An 11793-nucleotide genomic window follows, 5' to 3' on the forward strand; every position below is an offset into this window, starting at 1 on the left:
GCTCATTCTGGTGGTGTCAGAAAGTTTTTGTAGATTTCTTTTATTTCTTTTAAGTCTCAAGTTTCTTTCTTCCTCCATCCGTGTCATTTCACAGTTTCTATATTCGATGTCACTCATTCTTTCCTCCATCTGGTCAACTCTACTACCATAGCTGGCTTTTCATTCTTCATTTCTCCTATTGAGTTTTTAGTTTCCAGAATTTCTATTTGGTTCTTTTTTAAAATTTCAGTCTTTTTGGTGAAATTCTCATGTTGTTCTTTGATTGTGTTTCTGAGTTCATTAAACTGCCTTTCTGTGTTCTCTTGCCTCTCATTGAGTCTTTTTAATAAGTGTAATCTTGAAGTCTCTGTCATTTAAGTCATATATTTTCATGTCTTTAAGTTCCTTTTCTGGAGACTTTTCGCTCTCTTTCTGAGCTGTCTCGTTGCCTTGGTTATTAATGGCAATGATTTATTATTCTCTTCTTAGATATCTACAGGAGTGTGTTCTGCAGCAGGTTGATAGGAAGAGGTCTTTCTTTTTCTTTCCGTTACTTGTTGGTAGAATGTTTTATTTTCTCTTCTACTGAAGCTTTTTTCTCTCTCACACTGTAGTGCTATATTTTCTGCACTATTCCAGCTTGTCACACAATGGGAGGATTCCATGGGAGACAGGTTTCTCCTCTGTTAACAATTTATCTGGGTCACAGGGCTCAGTGTCCATGTGGGGATGTGGAAAATTTTTGAAGTTCCAAAGCTCTTCCTGCCACTGATTCAGAGCCCGTGTGTTTTAGCAGTTCTGTTTACTCCTGCAATGATCCACCCAGATAGGTGGGGTCAGGGTTTGGGTGAGTTGTGAGAGGTGGCTCAGAGCAATGGTTGTGATGACCACCATAGCCAGCCCTGCTTCCAAATCTCCCTTCCCTTTGCCAGAACTAGTTGGGCTGAGAATCTGTGTGTGCAGACCACAGTTCTCAGAATCTCAAATATTCTGTTCTTTTGATCTGACACTGCTACTGTTGCCTTTCTAGCACTGGGCAGGTGGGACCTGGGTGAGCTCTGGGTTGGTAGGGAGGGGGCCACTAGTCTCAGTGCCTAACGCTTCCATTCTGTGTGGCAGTCAAGGCTTAAACCACCGTTCTCAGCCTTGTTCCCTCAGTCTTTGCTCTGAGGTCTCTGCCTTGAGCGTTGGGTTCAGCCATGTTATATGCCATCCCCTCGGCCCTTTGGGCCATAGTGGAGCCCTAGAAGTCTGTGTTTTCCCTCTCCCACAGCTGCGGTAGTTCTGGAATGCAGCACGCTTGGAGCACTGAGCTAGGTCTGCGTCCTGAGCCCGGGCGGCTCTGTCTCTGCACTTCTCCCTTCTCTCCTCCCCTGCTCGCACAATTTGCCCACCTTTAGGTGAATTCAGCAGTGGGCCTCTTCACCTTGTCTGTCTGCTGTGCAGGGAGACCTTTGTGGAGTTATAGTTGCTGAATTTGTTGTAAATTCCAGGGGAGATTTACAGAGGGTCACCTCACGTCGCCATTTTGATGATGTCTGCCGACATTTATTCCAAATGATGAAAACCATACAGTGGTATACAAGTGTGAGCCATACTTGTAATTGTTATTATTTCCCAAGAAACAATAGAATTTAGACAACTGACATATCTAAGATGTGTACTACAGCAATTTAGGAAGGAAATAGTCTTCTGTAGACTATTCTACATTATATTATTATGGTAATGTAAGGAAATATATTAAAATTTAAGAATAAATAAAGCGTACATTAAGAATGGAAGAGTCAATCTGTGCTCATTGTTTTACTACATTATCAGTGGGTTTTTTTTTAATTTATTTTCAAAAATTTAATGGGGTGACAATTGTTAGTAAAATTACATAGATTTCAGGTGTACAATTCTGTATTACATCATCTATAAATCCCATTGTGTGTTCACCACCCAGAGTCACTTCTCCTTCCATCACCATATATTTGATCCCCCTTAACCTCATCTCCCACCCTCCACCCCCCCTTACCCTCTGGTAACCACTAAAATATTTTCTGTGTCTATGAGTTTTTGTTTCTCTTTTGCTTGTCTTGTTCTTTTGTTGTTTTTGGTTTATATACCACATATCAGTGAAATCATATGGTTCTCTGCTTTTTCTATCTGACTTATTTCCCTCAGCATTACACTCTAAAGATGCATCCATGTTGTCACAAATATTCCTATATCATCTTTTCTTACCGCTGAATAGTATTCCATTGTGTATATATACCACAACTTCTTTATCCATTCATCTATCGAAGGACATTTTAGTTGTTTCCATGTCTTGGCCACCGTAAACAAGGCTGTAATGAACAGTGGAGCACATGTGTATTTATGTTTAAATATTTTCACATTCTTTGGGTAGATACCCAAGAGAGGGAATGCTGGGTCATATGGTAATTCTGTTCGTAATTTTTGAGGAACCTCCACACTGCCTTCCATACTGGCTGCACCAGTCTGCATTCCCACCAACAGTGTAAGAGGGTTCCTTTTTCTCCACAGCCTCTCCAACACTTGTTACTATTTGTCTTGTTGATGATAGCCATCCTGACTTGGTGGGGTGATATCTCATTGTGGTTTTTATTCGCATTTCTCTGATGATTAGTGATGTTGTGCACCTGAAACTAAAAAAAAAAAAAAAAAAAAAAGTGAAACATTAAAAAAAAATACGTTGTTTAATCTCCATGTATTTGTGTTTTATCCTGCTTTCTTTTTGCAGTTGATATCCGATTTCAAAGCGTTGTGATCAGAGAATATGCTTGGTATATTCAGTCTTCTTAAATTTGCTGAGCCTGATTTTATGTCCCAATATATGGTGTATCATTGAGAATGTTCTATGTACATTAGAAAAGAATGTATAGTCTGATGTTTTAGGATGTGCTCTATAGGAGGAAGTGATCTATAAATGTGAATTATGTCCATCTCATCTAATGTGTCATTTAGGGCTGCTATTTCGTTGTTTATTTTCTGTTTGGATGATCTATCCATAGCTGTCAATGATGTATTTAATTCCCCTGGTATAATTGTGTTTTGGTCAAGTTTTCCCTTTAGTTCTGTTAGTAGTTGCTTGGTATATTTTGGTGCTCCCTGATTGGGGGCATAAATATTGATGACTGTTATGTCTGCTTGTTTTACAGTCCCCTTTACCATTATGAAATGTCCATCTTTGTCTCTTATTATCTTTTTCACCCTGAAATCTGTTTCATCTGATATCATTATGGCTACACCTGATTTTCTCTGGTTACCATTTGATTGGAGTGTCAATTTCCACCCTTTTACTTTGAGTCTATGCTTGTCCTTGTAGCTGAGATGTGTCTCTTGGAGACAACATATGGTTGGGTTTAGTTTTTTGATCCAATCTGCTACTCTGTGCCTTTTTATCAGTGAGTTCAGTCCATTTACATTTAGGGTGATTATTGATATATGAGGATTTCCTGTCATTCTATCTTTAGTTTTCTGGTAAGGCTGTGTCTCCATTGTTTCTTTGCCTTTTTGTTGTTGTTTATTTCTGTGTGGTGGTATTCTATGATGTTTCCCTCTGTTTCGTCTTTTATTACAGTATATATTTCAGTTCTGGATTTTTTTTGAGTGGTTACCCTTAAGTTTATGTAAAAGAAAGTTTGATGTTTAGAGTATTCCATTTTCTTCAGCACGCTTACTTTCTCCATTCCCGTATTCTAGTTCAGGCCTTTACTCTTCCCCGTTTTATGTTTCCGTTGCCACAAATTGTCCCTGTTGATGGTGGTCGAATATCCTCCTTTAGTATTGCTTGTAGTGCAGGTCATGTATTACAGAATTCCCTCAGCTTCTGTATGTCTGGAAAGGTATTTATTCCTCCTTCATATCTAAAGGATATCTTTGCTGGATATATTATTCTTGGCTCATAATTTCTCTCTTTCAATAGTTTGAGTATTTGGTTCCACTCAATCCTGGCTTTTAGAGTTTCTGCTGAAAAATCTGATGATAATCTAATGGGCTTTCCTTTGTAAGTTACCGTCTTCTTTTCTCTGGCTGCCTTGAGGATTCTTTCTTTGTCATTGATTTTAGACAGCTTCAATACAATGTGCCTTGGAGAAGGCCTGTTGTGATTGAGGTAATTAGATGTTCTATTTGCTTCTCCGATTCGAGGGTCCAGTTCTGTTCTGTCCACAAGTTTGGGAAGTTCTCATCAACAATTTGTTTGAATATATTCTCTGTTCCCTTCTCTGTTTCTTCTCCTTCTGTTATGCCCATTATTATTATATTGTTCTTTCTGATGGAGTCAGAAAGTTCTTGTAGACTTCTCTCATTTCTTTTAAGTCTCAAGTCTCTTTCTTCTTCCATCTGTGTCATTTCCAGATTTCTATCTTCAGTGTCACTGATTCTTTCCTCCATCTGGTCAACTCTACTCCCTAAGGTGGGTATTTCGTTGTTAATTTCTTCTATTGAGTTTTTAATCTCCAGAAATTCTATTTGGTTCTTTTTAATATTTCAATTTCTTTCGTAAAATGCTCATACTGTTCTTTGATTGTATTTCTGAGTTCATTTAACTGCCTATCTGTGTTTTCTTGCATCTCGTTGATTTTTTTTCCAGAACTGCAATCTTGAATTCTCTGTCATTTAAGTCACATATTTCTGTATCTTTAAGTGCCTTTTCTGGAGACTTTTAACTTTGTTTCTGAGCTATCTTGTTGCCTTGGTTATTCATGGCAATTACTGATTTACTATATCTCTTCCTAGACATCTACAGGAGTGGCTTCTGCAAGAGGTTGATAGGAAGAGGTCTTTCTTTTGTGTTTCAGTACTTGTTGGTAGAATGTTTTGTTTTTTTCTCTCTGACTGCAGCCTATTTTTCTTCTCCCACACAGTAGTGCTGTGTTTTCTCTGCACTATTCTAGTTTCTCACACCATCGGGGGATTCCCTGGGAGACGGGCTTCTCCTCTTAATAGTTCTTCTATATCACAGGTCGCAGTGTCTCTGTGGGTATGCAGAGAACTTTTGATGTTCCAAAGCTCTTCCAGCTCCTGATTCAGAGCCCGTGTGTTTCAGCAGTTCTGTTTACTCCTGCAGGGATCCACCCAGATAGGTGGGGTCTGGGGTGGGGTGAGTTGTGAGAGGTGGCCCAGAGCATTTGAGGTGACCACCACCACAGCCGGTCCTGCTTCCATAGCTCCCTCCCCTTTTCCTGAACTAGTTGGGCTGCAAATTTGTGTCTGCGGTCCACAGATCTTAGAACAACAAATATTCTATTCTTTTGATCTGACACTGCTGTTTCTAGCACCGGGCAGGTGGGGGCAGGGCAAGCTCTGGGAGGGTAGAGAGGGGGCAGCTAGTCTCAGTGCCTAAGGCTTCTGTTCTCTGCTTGGCAGTGAGGACTTAAACCACTGTTTCCAGCCTTCTTCCCTCAGTCTTTTCTCCGAGGTCTCTGCCATGAGCGTTGGGTTCAGCCGTGTTATACTCTGCCCTCTCAGCCCTGTGGACCATAAGCGGAGTCCTAGCAGTCCAAGTTCTTCCCTCTCCAGCAGCTGTGGTAGTTCTGTGATGCAGTGAGCTCGGAGCACTGAGCTAGGTCTGCATCCTGCTCCTACGCGGCTTCGTCTCCGCACTTCTCCCTTCCCTCCTCCCCCGCTCGCGCGATTTGCCCACCTGTAGGTGACTTCGGTAGTGGTCCTCTTCGTCTTGCCTGTGTGCTGTGCAGGGAGCCCTTTATGGAGTTATTATTGTTCGATTAGTTGTTAATTCCATGGGAGCTTTACAGAGGCTCACCTCACGCCACCATTTTGATCTTGAAGATCTAAGCTTTCTTTGTAGATAAGGAAATTGTAGTCTGTTGTAGTTAAAATAATTCATCAAAGGGGAAGTAGCAGGGTGTGGCCAAACGTAGGTCTCAAGCACACATCTCCTTTTTGGTGTAGAGCTTTTTCTATGAAACCACTTTGTCTCTCAAAAAAATTTTGTTAGTAAATGATATTGCACAGATTTATGATCTCTTCTTTGTTTTTGTCGACTTAAGACTTTTTGCTGGGTTTGTGAAATGAAACACCCCTATTCTATTATATAGACATCACAAAGGAGTCAGTTGCAGTTGACTAAGGAATCACAAATCAACATATAGGGGGAGAATCCTTCATTGACCCCCAAGAACTTGATGGTGTACCCTCATTGGCACTTTCCCCCTATAATTCTGTGTTGTTATGTGAGACTAATCAGAGTAACATCACTGAATCATTGACATTTGTTATATCTAATACAACTAATACCTTTCCAATTCTAAATGCATCCTGTGTGAATGTTAGGACAAAGATTTTGGATAGCAGGGTTATGGACTCACATTAAAATAACATTAGTCATGAGTGAGCTTGTCTCCAGGAAAATATGTGGACTGAATGGCCAAAAGGCTAAGGTTTGGTTTTCTGGAGCAAAATGAAGAAGAGAATGAAAATGATTTCTACGATTTAAAGACGATGGTGGAGAGTACTAAACAGAAAAACAACATAAAGATTTTTTTTTTAATTAAATAATCAACATTGGTCGATTTCAGAAGATTCTTGTTCAGTTTTGATTTCAAATATCTATATCAAAATTTTCCTTCGTAAAACTGAGTAGACAAAAAGGAGACATGCAATAGTCTCCAGCCCCTGTCCCTGGTCTTGGCTCTCAGATCCATTCCCCTGGTTTATCTGGATAAATAAATATCTTAGATCTTCCTGGTGAGACCTGGCCTTTGTTGATTTTCCATGCAAAGGGAGAGAGGACAAAGATTCCACAAAAAGTTAATATTTTCCTTTCGTATAACGAGTCTAATTCCTGATTGCCACCTTCACTTCCACCTCCATTTTTGGGTAACCAATCAGGCCATTTGCTTATCCAGACACCGGAAGAATTACTCAAGTCCTAACTTTCTTTTTATTACACTTCTTAGGAGTACCAGGTAATAAATCAACTGGGCAAGCACGGATATCGAAAAGTAATATTTAAAATGAGTTATGATGTAAAAGAGATGGCTTGCTTTTACATTTTATCAAAGGCACCACTAACTAACAAGCATAACATAATTCACAATGCTTAAGCAGGGTGACTTTAATTGCAACAGTCATTAAGCTTACAAAGTCATTAAATGCATTAAAGGCGGGGACCAATGAGCTATCACAAATGAAATAAGGCCCCTCACTCACCCCAGTTCACCTGTTTAACTGGAATTGAACTTAGTGTGGGTCTCTGATATGTCACAACATTTGACTTCCGCTCCTCTTTTCTATACTAAGTCTCTGTGACTATTTCAGAATAGCTCAAACACAGAAGCACTTAAGAAGAAAGAAAGGCAGAGAGAGGTATTGTCAAATTACAGTTGAAATTTACTAGTAGATTAAATTTGCCTGTTATAATTTTAAAGTTTGAAGTCTAGCCATTTATCCTTTTTTGATGAATTTATTATTTTCAGAAGCCTATGTTAAAAACGAACTCCCAGCCTAAAATGTTCAGTTTCCCCAGTAAGCACAGAAATGTAAACTGAAACTTATCAAATTGGTTAAAAATAAGAACAGAATGATTTTTCCTATTGATGGAAAATATGTAGGGAAACAGGTACTCTCTTACATTGCTATTGAGACATTAAACATTAACAAAAATTTCTGGAAAACGATTTGGTATTATGTATCAAAAACCTTTAAAAAAGTATGTTGAGCCAGGAATTCCGGATCTAAGAAATTATCATTATAAACTGTCAAAATTTAGCTTAAAGGATAAGATGTAAAAAGAAATTGGAAATACCCTAAATATCCCACACTAAGAGCTGGTTAAATAAAATAACATAGAGACAATAAATGAATACTATACATTTATTTAAATGATGTTTCAGAAGTGTATCTATTGAGAAGGAAAAAATGTTAACATAAAGTGATAAAATGTGGATCACAAAATCTTATGAATGGCATGGACCCCTTTATGTGAAAAATATTTTTAATGCATATTTTCCTCTGAGACTGAAGTGAAATCAGTGAATTCATGAGTGGATAAAAGAATGAAATCCATGGCTTTATTTCTTTATTTTTTATTGTGGTAAAATTGGCATACGATTGAACATTTTAAGCATTTTGAAGTGTACAATTCAGTGGCATTAGTACAGTGGTACCTCGGTTTTCAAACGTTTCCGTTGACGAACATTTTGGTTTATGAACGCCGTAAACCCAAAAGTAAATGCTTCGTTTTCGAACACGACTCAGAAGTCGAACATGTCACACAGCTTCCCCTGAATGCAAGATCCTGAAGCAAAGCTGTTGGCTGTTTTCGAACGTTTCAGAACTCGTGGATTACGTTGGAAAACCAAGGTACCACTGTGCCTTCACAATACTGTGTAACCGTTACCAGTGTCTGTTTCCAGAACTTTTTCATCATTCCTATAACTTGATTTTTAAAATGCTTCTTCTACTATTCAAAAGCTTTTTCTTTCTTTCTTTTTTAATTTCTAAATTCTAAATAGTTGATGTGGCTAAATAGCTAACCTAGAGATAACTGTCTTATTACCCAAATCCTCCATGGATGAAATATGTCAGACACTGTTCACCAGAATACTAACACCGAAATAGGGTTCTCAATGTAGTGGTCATGTCAGTGATTTTAAATCCTCTGAGAACAGTTAACATCTGAAAGCCGAACAGCTGCAATTGATGAATCATTCAGATCATTTCAGATGTGGGAGTGAGTCTTGCTCTGTCTGCTCAGCACCTATTCTCCTGCCTTCTCCTGCTAATAGCTTCCACTCCCCTGGCCACAGGGATGATCGTGTGGTTCAGGCTAGGCTACTCATGGCACCTCACTCCCAGGCCATCGCGATTGGTCCAAAAGATGGGCATAAGATCCAAACCATGTTCAGATATTTTGTCTTGGGATTTTTCACATTTCAGTTAAGAGAAAAGGGCCTTTATTTTCATCTCTGGTTTTGGAGTACTTGGGATATAAATCTGGAGTAGCCAGCAGCCACGTACTCCACTCTGTTAGGTAAGATAGTTTGGGAGAATAAATCAAATATTCAGAGAGATGCAGAGATCAGATGAAGAGAGAGACTCCTTAGAACATTTGCTCCCTAAGGCCATATCTACTCCTGCCCTTTCTGTTGTTGGATTATTATTAATCCCCCTCTTTTTCTTAAATTTCTCTAAGTTATGTTTCTGTGCTTTGTAATCAAGAGTCCTGATCATTACTGTTGAATTTATAATTGTAGGTCAAACTACATATTTTGATCAGTAATAGAGATGCCAGCCAGTGTTGCTACTACACTGTGAATTTATGAGATAAACATAAGGAGAAAGAAAGATAGGTTTCCCACATCTATCTACCCCCAAGTCCAACCCTCTCTCCATCCATACTCTATCCACATAGATATAACATCTATGCATGTATAAAGCAACATTTTAAACTGCTATGATCTTTTCTGTGTTGTGAAGTCCTACTCATTGTTCAAAATGATTGGCATACAATTGCACTGAACAGAAAGCACTCTATCCATTTCAGGCAGCAAGAGATTTAATACAAGGAATTGGGTACTTACAAAATTGTTAGATGTGCTAGAGAAGCAGGCTGTAGGTTGGGCCTCCAGGAATGACTCTTAGAAAAATACTGTGGAATTGGTTTGCCAGGGGCACTTCCACTTCTGCCACAATTAGAAGGAAGAGGAATCAGGAGGCTACCACTAGACCTATTGAGCTCCAAACATGAATCCGGAAGCCAACTGTCTAACAACTGTCCTGAATTGCCCATAAAGCTAGTGCTTTGGAAACTTCAGCCTGCTGCAGAAAATCCCAGTCTCCACAACTATACGTGCCTGTGACAGTAGCATCGAAATGCATACCATGTTAACTTGGTAAAGGGAACAGTGTTTAGAACAGAGGTGGGGATGAGCTTGCTCTCTGTGCTGGTTAAACCTCATCTTTGTGTTTAGTTTTGGGTAGCCCACTTTAAGAGGAAAGGAGATAAAGAATATATTTGGGGACAGTGAACATGATGATGAAGAGACCGAAAAACATTCTGTGAGGACTAATTGAAGCATCCGGGGACATGTAACTGAAAAAGAGAAAACTCTAGAAGGCTCTTCCAGCTTTTGCTAGATATTTGAGAGGTTTGTTCTCTATGGTTCTTAAGGGTAGTATGGAAGCTATAGGAGATAGATTTTAATAGACATTAGCAAGAAACTTCCATTAGTCAGAACTATGAAAAGATTGGGCTGGAGTTCTCCATCTCTGTAGGTACCCCACCATTATTTACATCACCAGGTGATAGGGATGTTATGGAAAATATTATATTTTTAGATACTAGAGACTTGAATATGTATTTATTATGAAGTTGGTTAGTTTTGGCAAAGCCCTTCACTTTTCTTAACTTCCTTGGGTAATGGTATCTGTGTTAATGCTGGATTTAGAAAGAAATGCGTAGAAAGAGTCTGAACACAGCATCTCTTTCAGGATCCAAAATAAGATCTTTTTTGTGTGTGTGAGAAATGTACATTTTATTCTTTCTCTTCTTGGGAAGGCCATTATTATTTCCATTTCATTGTTTTCAAAGTAACTGAAAATGGTCCATTTCCTATTCCTCTACAGTAAACATACTAAGTGGAAAAATGTCAAACTTAGCCATTTCTCTTGTTTGATAACATGGTTTGTATTATAAGTCATTGATAGTAAATGAACTGCTTGGATTGTTAAACCAGGGATATATACATTTCTCACATATAATTCAAATCCCAACTTCTTTCAAAAAGAGTTCCTAGTAATTTACAATAAAGTGAATATATAGTAAATTCTTTAATGTATTACAGAATTGTACACCTGAAACCTATGAAACTCCACCAACACTTGTCACCCCAACAAACTTTAATTAAAAAAAAAGAATAGATGTTCACAAGGCAAAATAATAAAAAATTAAAGAAGTGTGAAGAGGAGGCAAAAGTGAGAGTAGAAATAACCTGAGCCAATGGAATTACTGTAAATTATCATTCAATTAGATTTTATGCTTCATAAATAGAAAGAAACAAACTTCCAAGTCAGGGAAGTTTAATTTATTCTCTAGAGTAGTGATCTTACCCAAGGGTCAATCATACAATAGTTCACAATTAATTTGCTGTGAATAACTGTTAAAACTGTTGAATTATTTCCTTTTGAAAATATGATAGGAAAGATTTACTTTCATCCACCTACTTTCTTGAGTGGGAAAGAAAGGCATGTGTGTGTAACCAGGTAACTGTTATTTATCTATAGGAGTCTGACTACATGTAAAATGATAGAGGTGTCAGAGTTGTAGAAACATTGAAAACTTTTACTGCAAATGGTGGGGATTCTTTGCCCAGGACCAGTTAGTGCATTAACTTGAGATTGTGGAAGAAAATTGCGAACTCTTAGAATGCCACAGCTGTTCAGGGACCACCTGTAAGGCGATGGCCAGCAACAGCAAACAAATACTAATGATATCACTGCTATCTTGAATAAGATACTTTAAAAAAATAACAAACTTTATTTTTTTAGAGCAGTTTTAAGTTCACAGCAAAATTAAGAGGAAGGTACAGAGATTTCCCACATATCCTGTGCCCTCACACATGCACAACCTCTCCCATCATCGATATGTTCTACTAAAGTGGCACATTTGTTAAAACTGGTGAAACTTCCTTGGCACAAGTTGTCATCCAAAGTTCAAAGTTTACATTAGGGTTCACTCTTGGTGTTGTACAGGCTATGGGTTTGGAAAAACTTAGAATGACATGTGTCTACCATTATAGTATTACACCAAGTAGTTTCACTGCCTAACAAATCCTCTATGAG

Source organism: Rhinolophus sinicus, linkage group LG16, assembly GCF_036562045.2.
Source record: "Rhinolophus sinicus isolate RSC01 linkage group LG16, ASM3656204v1, whole genome shotgun sequence".
Taxonomy (NCBI): Eukaryota; Metazoa; Chordata; class Mammalia; order Chiroptera; family Rhinolophidae; genus Rhinolophus; species Rhinolophus sinicus.